The 20,334-nt window shown below is 35.3% G+C and overlaps 1 long non-coding RNA gene across 2 annotated transcripts in view; it reads left to right on the top strand.

The window, feature by feature from the left end:
* The window catches only part of LOC105853351, a 329,248-nt gene that overhangs the window by 230,301 nt on the left and 78,613 nt on the right, over positions 1-20,334 (top strand). The gene's annotated exons all lie outside the window — the stretch shown is intronic.

Raw genomic sequence — 20,334 nt, forward strand, 5'->3', positions numbered from 1 at the left:
TCCCTAGCTGAATTGTCTCAGTTATATAGTTGCATTTTTAATAAGAATCATTGTAAACTTACGGTTTCTTTTGTGTACAATCTTCTTGTGGTTTCATAAACCCAACTTATTTTTGCCTTTGTTGCCTTTGTTTTGGTGTTGAATCCATAAATTCCTTTGCCAAACTGATGTGAAGTGTTTACCATTTTGGTTTTCTCCTAAGAGTTTTGTTGTTTCAGGCCTTTTGTGTTCAAGACTGACTCAGCTTGTCTAGTTTCTTCATATCATAAATAGAATTTAATATTGCAAATGATGTTTAAAACATTTAACTAGTCTAATGACTGTATGGTATTATACCATTGTAGTTCTAATGTGCATATCCATATTATGGATCTTTCCATGTACTTGTCATATATAGATTTCTTTTGTGAAAACATATTCAGCTCTTTTGCCTTTTTATTGGATTGTCTTCTCATTAAGTTATGAGTTTTTTATATATTCTGGATGCACTCCTATATATTAGACATACACATCGTGAATACTTTCTCCTACTTTGGCTTTTATTTGTTTTCAAAACTAAATTCTCATACATTTTGATGAAGCAAAATTTTATTTCAAAGCCATATTTTTCTGTTGTATTTCTTTCCATGTCCTCTCTAAAAATTCATTTCCAAGTCAAGATTCTCAATTGATTTGCTTTTGTTTATTTTCACTGTCCTCTGGTTTTTGATATTTGCATTTTGCCCAGAATTTTTAGTACTAGAGGCAGACCAAATGGGCTTACTCTATATTGGGTGCTTAGATATATTTTTGAGACAGCAAGAACTGAGAAAGAAATCTACTTAGGTGAAGGAAATCTCTACCCTCCCTTGATGGAGGCCATCTTTCTTTTGAGAATGAAATTTGAAGATATTCGAAAGTATCAGAACAATAGGAGTGTAAAGAAGCAGAATATAAAAAAAGGTGCAGAGTTAGACTTACTGGATTTATTAATAAGACTTTTGTTTTCTAAGTAATTTCCTGTAATATATAACATCTTAAGGAGAGCTTATATTATTAGTATTATTAGCACAAAACTAGTATAAAATCTTATAGTCCACTTTACTCTGAAAGTCTGATTTCTTAAAGCATTCTTTCTTTTATATCATTTGCTAGTGTTGCCACCACAACCTCTTACCCTAAATCCTCAGAGATACAGGGAGTCAGAAGACGGGTAATACTTCCTAACTTAGGGTAGCAGTTCAGCGCCAGGAGATTGTCAGATGTTTAAAACAAGTTTGTTAAGGGAAGCAGGACCCATGGTTACCTTTTGCCATGGAAGACTGACGCCACATCGATTGAAATCTAATCTCTCCGGGACAATTTAAAGTCTTTCTCTTCTAAGACAGAAAAATTTTATGTTACTAGATATCAGTCCTTATAATCTCTACTTCATGTTCCAGAAGCATTGATCGATGATGAATTTGCCTCTTAACCATCACTATCAATGCACGGGATATGAATTTAAGAATGAGCTTCTAAGAATGCAAATATCTGGAGTATTGCTAAATTCTGAGTGTGTCTGTGTATATAAAATTTGCCATGTGACACTTGATGAAAGGATAATGATAACACCAAACTGCTCAGGTTTTTAGTGTATCATTCTGCCTAATGTACAAAATATTTGCATGTTTCTAGAAAATGTTGATCTCAGTCTCAAGTTTTAAAAAAAGGGGGAGGGCAATTTAATTAAATCCCTCCAAATATATTAAGTTGAAAAAAATACCAATTTTAAACTTTAGTTATTAGTCATTTGAAGAAATCTATCACAAATACTACCTTTGGTTTAGGTCATTTTAAGATAACAGGAATGCTAGTAACATAATTTCCAAATGATGACATTTCATTAGGTTCCAAAAGAAAGGCTTATACACTGAGAAGATAAAATGCAGGTACTTATAAAACTGTTTTTAATCATGAAAAATGACCCTGCTTCTCGTGAGTAATGCTGCTTTTCTTCCTTTAGAAGAATCATGTAATATCTCTGACTGGCAGTTATATGTTTTGTAATCTGTTTTTTGGTTTTTATCTTCATAAATGAAGAGACAGGTTGCTTCACAAATACAGTTCAGTTTAAAAAATACATACACATGCAATGGATTCTTTTCAAGCCTGGTGAGTATTATCCCAACTACAGTAGGCATCTCCTATACCCACATGGCAATGAATTCTAAAGCAGTGATATTTAAAATGGATTCCAGTCATAGAAACACTTTTCTTAAAAATTTTTATTTTTAAAGTGACTGTTTCTCAGTGCCTCAAATGGTTGGTTTGGCAGTTCTGTAGATACCATATCTCACAAAACATACGTGTGTACTTTTTTAGACTTTACCATCACCTGGCATGTTTCCTTCCATAACCCATGTGGTAAGAAAAAGGTTCCTGGGATAACTCTGCAGTGATCTATTCCCTGCCCTTTCTCTTCTAAAGCTCCCCACAGCAGGCTTCAAACAGAGGATTTCACAGATGAGCTATACTTAACATGAAGAGGAGACATAATTCCAATATGAGAAAAACTAGTCTAGAAAATAAGAAATTAGCATAACAAAGACTAATTGTATGAAACATAACCAGTTTTGTGTGAAGACAGAGGCAAATTCCTCAATAAAATAAACAATGTAGCCACATATTAATTATATCATAAGCATTTAGCTTTATTATAAGAAAGCTAATTTTTTTTGTTTTGCATTAGGAAAACCCATTATTGTGATTTGCCACATTAGATGATTAAAGGAGATCATCATAGAATAATAGTCCTGAAGAAAAGCATTTGGCTAAATTCAACATCAGTCATTAGGAACATAAACTCTTCGATACTATGATTAAAAGGGAAACTTAATCATCGTGATGAAACCCCCCCTCTGTGTGACTGCAGTATCACTCACTGTTCATATCCAGGAGGATGCAGTTTCTAACACAGTAGCTGCCTCACAAGCAGATTGCATATGTGAAAGCTCTGGGTATGTGTCTTCAGTTTGTTCACAACAGTCCCACTTGTATGGGAAGCAGGAGGAGTTGCCTCAAAGTTCAGAGCCTTGACACATGCCTCAGCATGCTCTGGAATTAATTAGATAGGTGTCAGAAAAGATTGCTCCGTCCTACTCCCTGAGTAACCAGTGTCCCTTTTGGTTATGTCTGGTTACTCTTGGTAAGAGAGCCAAGAATCTCCTCTGTCACCACCTTGGTGATTTCTGGTCCCCCCAGAGAAAAAGACAGGTCAGCTGTGCCCAAGGAAATCCAAAGTCTTGCTCAGACACTGATTTTTCCACATTGTAGACTATCTCACTGCTCTGAGAACTGAAATGAGTGAGGACCCTGTACAAGGAGGATCTCTGCTCTACTGCCTGCTAACGCCTAGGTCAAGTTGCTCTAACAGGCAGTTGGCTTTTCTTTTTCCCACAGATAATGTGTCCCAGACTATAGCTGCTAATGGTTGTTGTGGTTGATTCTAGAATACAACATTGGCTGACAAATCTCAAGCCAAAAGTATAAAGTACATATTTGAAAATTAGTCACCTCACCCTCTTTCTCAGCCTGAAATTGTACTGTGAAAGAATTGTAGACACAGAAAAGATATAACTAAGTTATATCTTTGGATATATTATTGGAACATAATAAGATTTTAAAAAGTAAGAAAAACAAAAGCTAATAAAAGATGTCAGGAAGAACCTGTATATGTAACTTCATTCTGAAGTTAATTTCTCTTAAATTGGTGAGACTTTCTAATGTGAATGAGAATCTCAGTGGCAATGTAATCTTCAAGCCAGGGGTGGAACAGCATTAGCTGCCAACTCTCCACAGGATCCTGAAACTAATGGACTGACTATTCACACCTTCATAAATCTTTAAAAACATTTCCCAAAGGGCATATTAGAGAGACTAGATGAATTAAATGGGGAAATAAACTAAAATAGCATAACAACAGTGAATAAACATGTTTCAAGGAGTAGAAACATTTTAAACTGTGATCAACCATGTTGGTAAACATCATTATATGTGATGTTCTCATGTTGTGTGAAAAATAATAAGAGTAAATAGGACTTGATATTGACTCCCTACTACTGGCAAATTACAAACGTTTTCTTTCACCTTCAGAAAGTTAATTAAAACAAAATTATCAAAAGTAATTTGAAATGACGACATTTGGTGTAGTGAAAAGCCATAATTATTCATTTGACAGCCTACCAAACATGATGTTCCTACAACACTGAACATTTTCTATGCTGGATGATTTTCTCATATATATCTCCACCCTCTAAATGCCTATAATCAGGCTTTCTTTCCGATTCTTTTCATTTCTACTTCTAACCCAGTGATCAGCCAGTATTAAATGAATGCACAAGTGAATGAATGAATATTTGACCACACACTGATCTCTTCAATTTCTGTCTGTGTAATGCCAAGTCTAGTTTTTCTGCTTTTCTTGTTCCATATTCACATTTCAACTCCAGTATCTGTCATTTCACTTTACTTGATCTTAAAATTGTGATAGTCTCCCCTGGGTGGTTATTTAGATAGTAGAAAATATCATATTTTGCTCCTGTATCTGAATATATATATATATAAAGCATGCTTCTCAAATTGGAACTTTCTCTTGTGTAATTTGCAATTTCAACACTTCCTATACCACATATGAAAGGGAAAGAAATCCCCTCCCGTAGAAATCACTGCTCACATAATTAAACATGGAAAGAGGGCATAAATTATACCTCTTCAAGGGAATAGAAAATTGGGTCTCTTGTGTCCTTTGGGAAAATAAATTTTAAGTTACACATGAAATGGGATGATTTGATTTTGTCCATTATGGTGCTTGGCAGTCAAACAAGAAATGAATGGACAGGCACTCTTTCCATTCCTGCCAAAGCTACTGACCTGAATCCAGGACTTGTTGAAAGATCAGGACCAAGGGGGTCAATCCAATTTGACCTTTTAATTCCTGTATCAAATATAAAATCTTTCTGGGACAGATAAGATGAAACTTTCTGTTGCTTGTGCTTCTGATCACAGTCCCACAAATACTTCTCTGCTCTGCACAGGCCCCTAGACCCTGATTCAGGAACAGATAATGACAGAAATTTACATCTTTGCACTTTTTTTTTTCCCTAACCACTCACTGGCAGCTGCTTCAGCTTTTTAGTTCTTAATGCTTAGTAACAGTTCCCAGTGTCTCTATTATGCATAAGGCTGTTTGGCAAACTAAAATTTCAGTCCTTAACTATTTTTTTTGGTGTGTGTGTGTAAGTGTTTTCTTAAATTGGGAATGTCACTGATTCTGAGCCTTGATAATTGTTCATTTTAATACCACATTGTTTAAGAAGTAATTAAAGGTATAAAAGTATGGTAAAAAATAAGGAAGTATAGTCAGCGGAGACACAGTTAAAATGCTTTGTGCAATAGGATAGGAGAAATGATGATCAAGCTAAAGCATTTGAGCATGATAGAAAAGTATTGGTATAAGCCTGTTTCTATGAAACTATTCAAATAATGAAAGAGAGAAAGATATGAAGATTGACTTTTTTAAATGAACAGTTGATAATTGAAAAGGAAAGGTCAGGTAAAGATACTGGTTTTTTTATAGTATCTAGGAAAAATGAGTTGCATTTGGGATAACTAAGGCTGACATACATGGGATTCCTTTAGAGAGTTTAGAAACATGAAATTAAGAGATCGGAGATTTGCTGGCTATAGCTACATATTTCAAAATCACTGTAATAGTGAGTTGTATGAAGGCTAAGGAAAAAAGATTCTCTAAGCATCTGATATGTAGTACTGCATTTCATCTTCACTACTGTTCTATGGAAGGTAGTAATATTCTTTAATGTGACAAAACTCTTATAAAGAGATCTTGAGTAATTTGCCTAAAATTACCATTAATACATGGTGGGTCTGTTAGTCTGTTTGGATTTCCATAAAAAATGCTATGAAGTTGGTCAACTCACATGTTTAAGTTTTGGAGTTTAGAAGTCTTAAGTTCAGGCTATCACCATGTTTGGATTTTAGCAGGAGGCTTAAAATTGTTCTGCCTTAAGAAGGCTTCTTCTCACTGCTGTGCTCACAGGGCTTTTTCTCAGTTGGTGTACAAGATTAGAGAATTCTTTCTTCCAGCTCTTATGAGGCCATCAGTCTTGTTGGAATAGGACCCTACCTTATGACCTCACTTAACCTTAATTACCTCCTAAAAACTATTTCCCAATTTCAGTAACAACAAAGTATTCAAATTTCAATATGTGAATTCGTATATCTGAGGGAGAGGGAGAAGTGATTAATTCAGCTCAGAGGAGTGGGCCTGGGACTGGAACCCAGGTAGAATGCAGAAGTCAGATCCTTTACTGCTAAAAGTGATGCAAGGCCATAAGTGGGCTTGTTACCAAGAGCCAATAAGAAAAATCCTTTGTTAATGTGGGTAGAGCAGATAGATGACATAAACCAAAACAGGAAAATATGGTGGTGAATAGAATAATCCTGAAAGTAACTAGGAATACAAAAATCGGTGAAACAGCATTGTCTTCAAGAATCAAGAAATGTTTCTATAACAAATTAATTTTATAAAACATTTCTGTAACATATGCACTGTATGTTACTTATGTCATAAATGTTTATAAACTTTAAATATGCCACAAGTCAATAGCTATATTATTTTGGAGTATTTCTATTGAAAGCTACAGAGTGCTTCCAAGAAAAAATCATTTAAAATAATGTGTGACTCCTTGTGTTTTGACTCTGTGAGCTTGATTTTATTCTTTGCAGAGTGGAGTATGTCAGAGAAATTAGAATCAACTCTTACACAAAGAAAAATTAACATCTCATCTGTCAGTCAAGAGTACACACATGCAAAAGGACAAAGAACTCCCTAAATGCATGTCACTAGTACAGAAGATAACAGATGCAACTACAACACTGAATATTTGTTGTTACGTGACCGTATTAAAGGTACTTTGAAGGGCTTCAGCCTCCTCGAATTACTTCTTTAGCACCCAGTATCCAACTTCACTGTAATAGCTGGAAATGTATATTTTTAGAAATATCACTGTCTGTTTTTATTCCTGGAGATCAAAGAGGAAACTTTCTAGGAAAAAAAATGACTGAATTTTAGGAGGAAAAATAATCATACGGTACTCAGTTAATCTTTTTGTTTTGCTTATCAAGTGCCAGTGTTACAATTAGAATGTCATGTTCATGCTCCTTATTATATTCACTTACATTTGCCCCTTAATCACTCTAAAATATGACCTCATACTTAGGCTCAGAAATCAGTCAGACTAGGCTGTAGGGTAGCTTTGGAGATAAGTTTTCAAAAAGCATTAGTCGGCCCCAAGCTCTGACAAGGCTATAGAATGAGCTGACCTGGGCACAATGATTCCTGTCATCCCATCTACTGTTTTCCTACTGACCCCCATGTCATTAGGATAAGAGAATGTATATAAACCTCACCAAGTAACTGGGACTCAAAACAAATTCCCTACAAATGTCCAGAGCATGGGGGAGGGTGGGTGACTAGTGAGTAAGTGGCTGTTTGCTGTGCAGTGAAGATTTTAGTCATCTTCATGGGGCTTTCCATTTGTGCGCCATACCCAGTGGCTGTGGAACATTTCAGATACTGCACTTTAAACCTGAGAAGGTAAGTTAGCACAATAGTTGAAGGTACTGACTAAATAGATTGAACCCCTATTCCACCGCTTAACAGTGCTGTAATCCGGGAAGATTTTTTTTTTAACCTTTCAACATCTTTCACCTTATGTAAACCTAGAAGTGAAAATAAGACCAGGCTCGACAGAGCTGTAGCTGGAATAAAATGTGATGTGAATAAAATCACATCAGTGGATAGCACTACATGTAACCAATATAGTCAAAACCAGTGGCTGTGCTGGTGTGTGTGAGAAATGCTACCACTTGTCCAGAGTCACACTGCAGTTGCTGAAAACTGGAGTCCAGGCTCAGTGTGAGGTTCGCTAAGACTTGCATGCTCTTCCCCACGAAATCCCTGTTGCTGAGTAGACATTTTTCAGGAATGTTTGTTAGGTCAAGGTTGATTTTGTTGACATGAATTTGATTAGTAAGTCAGTATGTATTTTCATGCATGTTTGGGGATTTGTCTAAGCTTCCAGAAAGAAGGCTGATAGGAAGACTGGAAGTAAAACAGCCATAGATTTGGGTTATAAATAGAGGTAGTTGCTGCCCCATAACAAGTGCCAGAATGATCCTGCCCAGGGAGCCCCCACCATCACCCCAACTTCAGCCTGCTGCTATCTCCCTACAGAATCCCCTGTGCCCCCAGGCCTTCTGCTCCCACTGTCTGCCCTGACACGCAGTAAATAGCTTTCCAGACTTTCAATATTTGTATAACATTTGTAAATTTTACAATCAAAACATGTTGGAAATAAGATACTTCCTGGATTAAAATATGGAGATGGCTTTCCTAAACAATGAAAAAAAATATGGAAATGGGCATGTGTACATGTATACAAATATAAGAAAGCAGGGGAACATAACCTAGCACAGAAAATTTGTAATGTTTACATTATGATTCCTTTTCCTTGTGGGTGTATTTTACAGAATTAACTAAGCCCTCATATCACTGATAGAATAGATTTTAAGTGAAACCTCATATACAAAATCAGGTCTTCAAGCAATGTCATTTTTTTCCCAAGTTGGTCAGAATTATTTTTTCCCTCACATTCTGATGTTCTAATAAATGAACATGAAATGAAAGTGTTGTTTAAGCACCTGTTGGAATTGTATTAGCTTCAAATTCTACATGGTCCTTTGAATTCTCAATTATGTGATTCAATCAAATGTGATCACCTTGTAAGTCTAAGAAATATATTTTAAGTATTAGTTTTCCTTAAAGATAAACCACTCTTATAGCTATACCCAGAAATAATGCTTAGCTAGATATCTGGGTATTCTGTTGCCAGGTTAATCTGACAGATAAAATTAACCATCACACTCACATACTTATTTCATTCAGTGCCTTTGTAGAGTTTATCAAGGAATTGATCGGGCTGGGGCATACTACATGTACTTATTTAAATAACCTTGGCAGGGAAAGAAGAATGGAGACCGATCTAATTTCCAACATTATTCTAAGTATGCACAATGTATTTCTGAGTCTCTTTTTTTGTAACTATAAAGTTGCTTGTTTACAGAGTTTACAGTGAACTGAAGATTTACAGGCCTCATTAGCTTGCTAATATCTCAATACTGCCTATTGAAAATTTCCTGAATTTTACATTAAATATCTATTTTAAGCATAATGCCAACTTTAGTTTTACATGTGTGATAGTTCTCAGCATTGAACAGACTTGTTTGTTAAATTAAAGCAGATACATACATATTTTATAAATTATAAATTTAGTTTGCATGCATTACATATTCTATAGTTATGTATTTACACAACTTGTTACAAATTTGAAAACAGCTAAATCTCTAAAATGCCAAAGATGGTGGATATAAGTGAAACTTCTTCCTATTCCAGTTTTTATGCCTGCACGTTGTATTCCTCCTACTTTCTCAGAATGTACTTGTTCATTTGGTTGAGAAGCATTCAACAGAGGTGTCTATATGCTCATAAGGCCCAATTTTATATTCTCTACAAGGGAGCTAAATATTGTCATCCTCTTTCCTCTTGGAGCACTGAACCTCTCCATAAGTAACAGAGTAACTCTTGTATTGCTTGTGTGTGTCTATGTGTGAGGGGAAGAGAAGGATAAAGTATGAAGTAGACATGATTGCTAGGCATAATTCCAAGTTGTAGATTTGAAGTTCTGTTCACAGGTTAGGAGACCCATCCAAAACCAGTACTGTATAGTATAGGAAGATGATAGATCAGTGAAAAATGATTGAAGAATATTGTCTGCTCAGAGTAAGTTGAGGATTATATTTTTTTGTCATTTGGTGAAAGTATCATGGAGACAGTAGTTATTATGGGAACATTTTACATTTTTTTTAGATTTATTTGTACAGAACTGAGGTACAGGCCAGAGATGTGGAAGGTGAGAGGATTCACCAGAGACAGAGTGGGGAGCAGAACAGGCAGATGGACGAAATACACTGCTGAGGGGAGCAGCGGGCGGGTTAGGAGAGGTCTGCCAGGCCATGTGGTCACCTCCGGGGCAGGCGGGGATCGAACTCATGCGGAAGTGGCTTAAGCTTCTTAGTGCTGTGCTTTAACCCACTGCGCCACCAGGGAGGGCCACATTTTACATTTTTTAATGAGATAAATAATCAGAATAAGTTATGGGCCTATTGATTTAGCCTTTGTATGACATTATTTTCAAATTCTGTTATTAAGGCCTTCACTCTGTCGGGGACCAGCCCTGATCATGGATTGTTGGGGAGCAAAACAGGCAGGGTCCAAAGGTGGGAGCGGTGTCAGTGAGCAGAGATTCCTAAAGGGAAAAAGGGGAGCGGGTCACATAGTTATGCATTAAGTAAAACCTGTGTTTAGGAAATTGTCCATGAGTCCTTGCCCTGGGAGTTATCTATAATTCGCTTTTTTGTTTTACAAGACCAGGGAAGCTTTCCAGGAGTCTTGATGCTCCAGGGTTTTATCTCTCCAAGAGCTTGCCTTTTGTCTCCAGTCAAAGGAATTTTCTGCCCTGGAGCAGCTCAGCTTGTACTTTGCAGGCCAGGTAGCCAATTTGGAACTAAGGCAATCCAGTTACAAACTGATGTTGCTACAATATTTTTGATATTATGATTATACAAAAAAGGGAGGTCATAACATAAGTCAGCAATGGAAGGTCCGATTTTTCAGAGCATTCCCTATCCGCCCAGGATTTGTCAGTCGACAGAGGTTGCGTAGCTTGTGTCATCACTCTGTGCTGGTACATTTTGAGACATAGTTAAAACTACCTACTACTAGAATCTTATGTTTCATAGGGAAACAAAGTAGAAAAATCACAATGACGCTTAATATAATCCAATACTTGTATTTTTTTGCTTATCTTCTGGTTTAGAACATTATATAAAAATAGGGGCAACGCCATGAACTTTGCATTAACTCAAACAAACAGCGATGAAAGGGTTATGTCAGTGTTTGCATTTATCTTTATTCCTGTCATGGCTATTGATCTTGTAGAATGTGGTAGACTATGGGAGAGTTAGAAGAAAGAAAGAAAGAAAGAAAGAAAGAAAGAAAGAAAAGGCAGCTAGTATTCAGGAGACCATCTAAAATGCTCCATCTCTAAGTGGGGCAATGATTAAGGAAATGACTGAAATAGAGAGTTAAAAGTAAGGACAAGTCACTTCCCACTGAGTGGGAATATGGTGATAGTCAAGAGAAAACTCAGAGCATAGAAAAATTGATTGGAAGCTTAGCCATGAATAAATATCCTTTCAGTCAGAATCAGGTTTAGTAGATAGAAATAATATTCCTGATGCATGGCCCGGGTGGACTGAAGCAGTTGGAGAAAATAATACACCTAGCATGTCACCAATTTCTATTGGGTGATGACATGAGAAAGTTTCATGATGCACTTGGTGTTCAGAATTGTGATATTATAGCACCGATATTTCATTGACATAACTGCAAGTGTTTTTAGCTGCAAACATAAATTAATGTTCCTATCCCTTTTATGGATTATGATAAGCAAAAGTGGTTTTACATGTGTGCAACTAAACACTGATTTCAATAACTAAATCTGCTATAAACGTTCTTTTCCCCAGACCTTCGTTTCTTTTGAGATATATTGTCTTCATTAGTATCAGTTTTTCTGGATTTAGGTCTCCAGTGAAAAAGAGTTTTAAATACAGTATATTCCTTTTGGGTCAAAAATTTTAGTCTAACCTTTAAGGGTTTTGTTTTAAGAATGATACTATGGGATAGTATGAAAATAAATACTACACTTACACTATAATTTATTCTCTATGGTCTAAAAAACAAGGGAGTAATTATTTCATTTATCCAAAAGAAAAAAAACAATGTTTGAAGTCTACTGGGACAGTATAAGTGCCCAGTTTAATTTGCACTGAGAGATTACCTGGAAGACATAGGATATGGTTCATTTAAGTCATATTCGTTTGCATATCGATTTGTTTAGGTATAGAGAGAGACATTTCTTTGTAATTCAGGGATACCAGTTTGATGGTAGAAATGCTTAATGGCAAAAAGAAACAATACTGACTTATATTAGCAGTGAATATTAGCAGTGAATATTAAACCAAGGTGCTAAGGTGATAGGGACAATAGGCAAAAATTGTTGAAATCTTGTCTCATCCTCCTATAAAAGTCCCAGAAGATAATATTGTTAACCTCGTGGAGGAAAGATTGGCTGTGAAAGGAATACTATTAATTATTTCAAAGCTGGTTATTAACTATGACTATTTGCAGACGGCAGGACAATTCACATAAAAATCCCAAAGATTATATTAAGTAGCTATAATGAAATAATGAAGAAATGTAGTAAAATGGTAAACAACAAAATTACAATATAAAAATCTGTTGTATTTATATATGAAAATGAACTATTAGAAACAGAAATCAGGGGAAAAATCACTGGCAATTGTATCAAAAATAAATACACTGGAATAATATTAATCACACTATTGAAAGAATTGTATACTGAAACCCATAAGATAAGGTTGAAAGAATAAGAAGACAATGACACAGAAATGGAAAAGTATTTCAAACTCATAGATTGGATAAGTTAACATCATTAAGTCTCTACTACCTAAAACAAAGTTTCCGTGCAATTACTATCAAAATACTAGTGGCATTTTTCACAAAATAGAACAAAGTCCAGAAATTTACTTAGAACTCCAAAATACCCACAATAACAAGAGTCCTCTTGAGAAATAAAAATAAAAATGGAGGTATAATGCTCCTGACTCCAAACTATACTACAAGAGACTATCAAAAAACTTGGCATTTGAATATTAAGACACACAGATCAGAAGAAGTCTCATGCTGAAAGTCTTTCAGTTTGTATATTGGGTGTCTAGAAAATAAAAACTGTGGGGGGTGTGGCTCTGAAAACTCTCCAGATCATTCAGTAACTCAATGAGATAATTCAGTGGCATGGCCTTTTTTTTTTTTTTTAAGATTTATTTATTCATACAGAATTGGGGTACAAGCCAGAGATGTGGAGGGTGATAGGATTCACCAGAGACAGAGTGGGGAGCAGAACAGGCAGATGGATGAAGTACACTGCTGAGGGGAGCAGCGGGCGGGTCAGGAGAGGTCTGCCACGCCATGTGGTCACCTCCGGGGCAGGCGGGAATCGAACTCATGCGGAAGTGGCTTTAGATTCTCGATGCTGTGCTTTAACCCACTGCGCCACCAGGGAGGGCCGGCATGGCCTTTTAAAATCTGAATAGATCTGGCAAACTGAAAACCATAAAGTAATAGGTGTCAGACAGAAAATCCACTTCATTTTGGCCTACCTAAAATGCATATTTAGTTCTGCATTTTCTATAGCTTAAATAAGGCTATATGTTCCAAAGTGATTGAACTAATGAAGGAAAACAGGATAAGTGAGAGCATCTGGCATATGCAGGATATTTTAAGATAATTGTAGTTAATCATCTTATTGAAGTAAAGTCATTTACTCTGAGCTTAAATGGGGGCAATCAAGTGCTCAGAAGAGACTATGGATACAGTCTTGGTTTTGAAGTGTTATCTAAATATATTTATGACATGACAACAGTCATTTTTATAATTGTATACCAAAACATTATTGCTCTTTTTTTGGTAAGTTCCAAATTATTTTTAAATTGTGTATTGCTTTTCCCCAATGATAAGTTACTAAAGAGGCATGTGAAATAGTTTAACAGTGAGAATAATGGTTAAGTGATACACAAAATTATCTTCTGTTATACTGCTAGAAAGAATAATGTGCTTCCCTAAATCATCAAACTGCAAGCATAATAACTATCATTTGCTCTGTAACAGGTATTATGTTGAGAGATTCTAATACATTAAAACATTTAATCCTTATAGGAACTTTGGGGTAGGAGGGGAGATATAACAGTTATTTCATAGATGAAGTATCTGAAGATCTTTGGGGCTAAGCAACTTGTCCATTAGCCAAGTAGCTGGCAATGGACATGTGTAGATTTCATATCCAAGGCTATCTAACCTCAAAGTTTATCGTCTTAACCAGTAAGCTATATAGCTAAAATTAAATAAATTTTAAGACTCATGTTTCTGTTATAGAATTTTTCCTGAAATTGGCATTCCCACACACAAACACAATACTATTATAAAACTATGTAGACAGAGTTAAAAGTGCCATCTTTCTGCAAGTACTCACTTGATAGTTGAAGATAATAAGGACCACTAAGGATAAATGATAATCCTAATGTTAATCTAGAAACACTTCAAGACATAAAATGCTGACAAACATTAAATAAAAGATTAAATTATATTCATCAGTTTACTGATAAGCCTATGTATTTGCTCCTGTAACAAGAGACAGAGTTGTTCATTATGGGGACCAGAGGAGAAACTAGACATCGCTTACCCCACTGTTCAAACTCTGGGGCCACTGTTTTCTTACATGTTAAAAGGAGGCAATATAATTCTCTTGGGTAAAATGAAGAAATAGAATAATCAGTCTGGCATATATAGAATTCAGTAACTGATGTCACTCCTGTACTGCTGCATTAGGCTCTTCATAGATGAGTTTCTGGGTCTCTGCTTGACAAGTCTCATGAGCTCAACTCCTTTAGAAACCCCAAAATTATCTAGCATGTAGAAAATATTGCTGTTTTATTTTAGTGGTGGTATGCTGATAAATGTCTTTAACAATTGTTACAGAGTAATAGAATGGGTAAAAAATCTTTCTAAAACACACACACACACACACACATATACATAAAAAATAAGAGTTTAGTATCCAGAATATATAATATATAATTCTTATAACTCAGCAACATAAAGAGAAAAAAGCAATTCAGACATAGGCAAAGAACTTGAATCAGTAATTCTAAAAAGAATATAAATGATCAGTAAACACATGAAAATATGTTCAATATCATTAGTCATTAGGGAAGTGCAAAGCAAAATCATAACACATGCTAGCATGACTTAACAATGATTTTTTTAAAATGAATAATTTGAAGAAATTGGAAGCCTTATAGGTGACAGATGAGAATGTAAAATGGCGCAGCCTCAGCAGAGGGAAGTTTGGTGAATACTCAGAATACTAAACAGAATTATATTACTTAGCAGTTATACTCCATACATATATATTTAGAGTTAGAAATGTGTATATCAAATCACACACAAAGGAATTGAAAATGGACAAAAAATATGCTTCTACACCAATGTTCCAAGTATTATTCACAATAGCTAAAAGGTGGAAACAACCCTGAAGTTCCATCAAAAATGAATGGATTAGCAAAATATGTTGCATACATACAATGAAACACTATTTAATCCCCAAATGATGTGTTGACACATATTATAGTATATATAAACCCTGAAAACATGCTAATGGAAATAAACCACTCAAAACAGGGAAATTTATGATCCAACTTGTAAGAAATATCTAAAATAGGCAAATCAGTAGAGACAAAGTAAATGAGATGTCAGATGCAAGGTGGAGAGAGGCATGGGAGTTATTGGTTAATGGGTGCAGATCCCTAGTGTGATGAAGACTTTCAGAAATAGCAGTGTTGATTATATGGCATTGTTGATGTAATTTAGCACACTAAATTATACACTTAAAATGAGCAAATGCTAGACCTATATTTTGCACAACTAAAAACATACCAAACCAGTTAGACTTTTTGAGTTGCTAATGGATGCCTGAATGTATTTCTCTCTGTTCTTTCACTAAACCAAAAGTAGATATTTTTATGACTTAATCTTTATTTTCTGTTTGACTTTACAAATCAAGTATATGAGCATACGTGATAAGTATAATAGATTTTTCAGTCATGACAAATACTAAATCTACAAAGACTAATGGGAGACAGAAAACAGAACAGCAGCAATATTTTGAATACCATAATGATGAAAAAAGTCACAGTGGGACCCATGGTTTTGCCAAGAAATCAAATTTAACAATTCAAAGAATCGTCTTGTATGAATGAATAAGCTAGAAGTTCTCCAAACCACAGCATTTGGCATAGAGATTCATGAAAATAGACATTGAAAACCAAACAGTACTCAACCATCTTACTATATTCAATTCTGGCAATTAGATAAGCAATCCATTTTAATAACTCCCTGAGGTCTTGGCAAGCACTTTTTCACCTCTTTATGGTATCAGTCTTGTTTATGAAATAATCATAATAGGACATATATTTTGGTCATTTATCACAAAGCAGTCATTTAACAATGGAATAATTTCTAAAAATATATCATTAGGTGATTTTGTTGTGTGACCATTATAGACTAGCAGTAAATTAAACATAATAGCAGAGTCCAGACTTTTACAACACTGCAAACAAACTTCTTGTTTTGGTCATGTATTAAGAGGAATGTGCTTTTGTGTCTGATAATTACGGATTAGAAGCTTCTCTATATATGATATAGGCCATTTTCAAGTTCCTGTCAGCCTCTTTGCCTCCAATAAATGTAATTTCAGAGTTTTTGCCCTTTGTTTTTGCTCTTCAAGTTTGTAACAATGGTGGGATTGGGACATGCTTGACTGGCCAGAAAATCCATCATGGATTTTCCACTCCAGTTGATCTTTACTTAAATTTGTTTCCTGTTCTCTTAGCAGTAGATTTTCTATGTTTAGACCACACAAGATTAAACTAAGCACAAAGGATAATGATGCTATTGGAAGACACAGAAAGGCTGATATGTGTGAAGTTGCTATAAACTGTTATGACAGCTACATTGTTACTAGACAGTAGACCATCTTTGACTGAAATGTCCTTAGGTGGTATATGACTGTTTAAAAAGTCTGTAGAATTCCAGGGATTCCTAGTTGGATGAGCCTCCCCTTAGGAACGATCAAGGGAGACCTTGTCGATGTAAGTTAGTACGTGAAGGAGGCTATGGAATTGAGAAAATGTGGCTATGTAGATAGCAAAGACAATGAAGACAGGGAGAAAATAAGTTGGATAACTTCTTGCATTCTTAGTGTATTCTCGAATACTTAAATTTAGCACCATAGTTACAGAGTTTGCACTGATTCACAGGCATTTTATACATTGCATCCATACATTTGAAACCCTTTAGCACTTTGGCACCATTGACTAGAACTTTCTGTTATTCTGCATATGGTAATGTTTTGGCATGATCTAGTAAGTATGTCATCTCGCAGTACTGCCATTTCTTTACTTCTTGCTCTCAGCTTTCTATTCTGAATAGCACAGATGTTCCATCTATCAAGCTGCTAAAAAGCACTTATCTTCAACTGAGAAAAAATTTTGCGCATTAGTCAACTTTTTATAGCACTTGTCTGCAGATCTTTGGTCACCACGGTATAATGTGGCACAACTCTGGAGTTGTGTTGCCATTAGGGAAGATAATGAGGGAAGTAAACCCCAGGTAAGTTTGAGTAAAAGTGTTTGTCCCAGTACATGACAGAGGAGCCATGAAATGAGAGAAATATTTGATCTTAGTAGAAAAGCTTTCATTTTCCACCACTGTTTGTGGTAAATGGCTTTTATTATGTTAAAGTATATCGCATCTACCCCGTTTTCAAGGGTTTTCATCATAAGTGAATGTAAGATCTTATCAAATGCATCTTCTGTATTTATTGGTAAGATTATATAGTTTTATCATTTTCTTGATGTGCTGAACTATGTTGATTGATACTCAGATGCTGAAACACTCTTGTATCCCTGGAGAGAATTCCACTTGGTTGTGGCATAAGATCCTTTTAATGCATTGTTGGATTCTGGAATTTCATTAAGGGTTTTGAAACTGTGTTAATGAGGGAATTGGCCTGTAAGTGTTTTGTGTGTGTGTGTGTGTGTGTGTAGTCTTTGGTTTTAGTATTACAACTTTGGCTTCATAAAATACACTGAATGTGTTCCTTTCCCCATATTTTAGAAGAGTTTGAACAGGATAGGTATTTGTTTTTCTTCGAAGGTTTGGTAGAATTTAATTGTGAAAACACCTGGTCCTGGATGTTTGTTTTTTGTTTGTTTTGGAGAGTTTTGATTAGTGTTTCAGTTTCCTTGCTTGTGACTGGTTTGTTCAGGATTTCTATTTCTTCCCTATTCGGGAATGATTGTATAATTTTAAGAATTTGTCCATTTCCTCTAGCTGATTGAATTGTTAGTGAATTGATGTTCAGAGTAGTCTCCAATTATCCTGAGTTTTGACAGCATCTGTTGTGACTTCTCTAAGAAAACTGTGTCCAAATTGTCAACAGGCAGGAAAAAAATCAGAAGCATTTCACTTATTACTTAGCCCGTCTTTCTCTTAAAAACTCTTCCAGAAACAAAACAGAATTTTTTTTTTTTGGTTTCTTTTTTAAGATTTATTTATTTGTGCATACAAAACAGGCCAGAGACTCATGGGCGGTGAGAGGCTTCACCAGAGACAGAGTGGGGAACAGAACAGGCAGATCGACAAAGTACACTGCTAAGGGGAGCAGCGGGAGGGTCAGGAGAGGTCTGCCACACCTCCGGGGCAGGCGGGAATCGAACTCATGCGTAAGTGGCTTTAGATTCTCAGTGCTGTGCTTTAACCCGCTGCGCCACCAGGGAGGGCCCCAGAATTTATTTCTTTATATGGAAAATATGTGTGCCAGTGTGCATGTGTGTCATTTAATATCCCATGGAGATATCATTTATAACTGGGCCCTCACTTCTGCTGAGTCAGTAAGTCTTCCCAACATAAGTTCTTTTATTCTTTCTCCTTGAAATTACCTTTTTGTCCATCCTGAGTTTCTAAATTCTATTCATCAATGACTGGCTCAAATGCTACCTCTTATATGAAGGTGTTCATGATTTTCCCATCAGATATACTATTTCCTTTCCCAACATCTAGCATGAATTATTGACTAGTTTTAAAAATATCACAACATTGACTCTTATTGCTGATACTGAACCTAAGCTTTTTGAAATTAAACACCCTCTTAATTGGCACTTTGAATATATTAGCTAGCCCATTCCTTTGCTGGAAGCATGATTTACAAACTTAATGTTACAACTATTTTTTTTTAACTCTTGCTTTGCTTTGGGCAAGAAAAGCTTAATGTATTCCCTGATTGATATGCAAATGTATGATTTAGGCTATGTTTATGCTTTCTAAATAGTGAGTAATATTTCTTCTAAATTGTACCTGACAAGTATGTAAGAGGAAAGAAAACCATGGAGAAAGTTCCTATTTGCGGCATGTAAAATGCAGATGCTGTTCTTGTAGGTAGTTTTTTCATGTTGGTCAAGACATTGAAAAAATTATTTCTCCTCCAGATTTCTGTAACCATCCTCTTTTTATTAGAGCCCTCGAGATGTATTAACTAGAATCCTGACTGTGAGTCACCTATAAATTCATGCTTACTTGATTTGCTCAGGATGAATAAATTATTAGCCTTGTCTCTTTCACTTTAACACAGACAATTTTGGTGCATCATTAAGGCAAGAGAAAAATTAAGCAATCACATTCTAATACCCAGCACATTTGCTCTAATAAAACATACACACACAAATATATACACACACACACGTTTTATATATTTGTGTGTAATTAAATATAATATTTAAAACATGTGAATATATTTACATATGCATATAAATATATAAAAAATAATTGTAGTGTGGGGAGGGGTCAACTATGTCAGGTAAAGGAATGGTAGGAGGAAGTTAAAGTAATAAGGGAAATACCTACTGTGAATCAAGTGGTATCAAAACTGATGAGATGACTTGATAAATGCTCTATAGTGAGGCTCTTAATGTTGCTTCAGGATAACCTAGTATTTTACTTGTTCTAGCTTCCAAGATTAACCTACCTCTTCTGAAAGGATCTTTAATGGCTCCTTTATTATAGTGCTGGACTCTTTACAATTTCATATCTTACTATGAAGTTCATCTTTTTTACATACATATCCATCCCCAAACAGCATTAAGCAATTTGACAATGTAATTTAAAAATGGTTTTATTTTTTGAATCTTGTGTTCCAGACTTACTCAGGAATTCTGAATGGGATAAATGAAGAAACCATAGTGAGAAAAGTAAATTATCATCCCCTTCATAGAAACTTTTTGATTCATATTATTTACTGGGAAACCTTTTCTTCTTTTAGCCTTTTCTTTTTTATATTTTTATATTTTTTACAACCACTCCTTAATGAAAAACTGTTAAGAAAATAATCTAACAGGATGGAACTGTTGCATTAGAAAGTGTGCCTAAGAAGAAGCAGTCACTTAATAGTAAGGGTGTGATTATTTTACAATACCATTATA

The sequence above is a fragment of the Condylura cristata genome, unplaced genomic scaffold (genome assembly GCF_000260355.1).
Source record: "Condylura cristata isolate star-nosed mole 26May11 unplaced genomic scaffold, ConCri1.0 scaffold00007, whole genome shotgun sequence".
Lineage (NCBI taxonomy): Eukaryota > Metazoa > Chordata > Mammalia > Eulipotyphla > Talpidae > Condylura > Condylura cristata.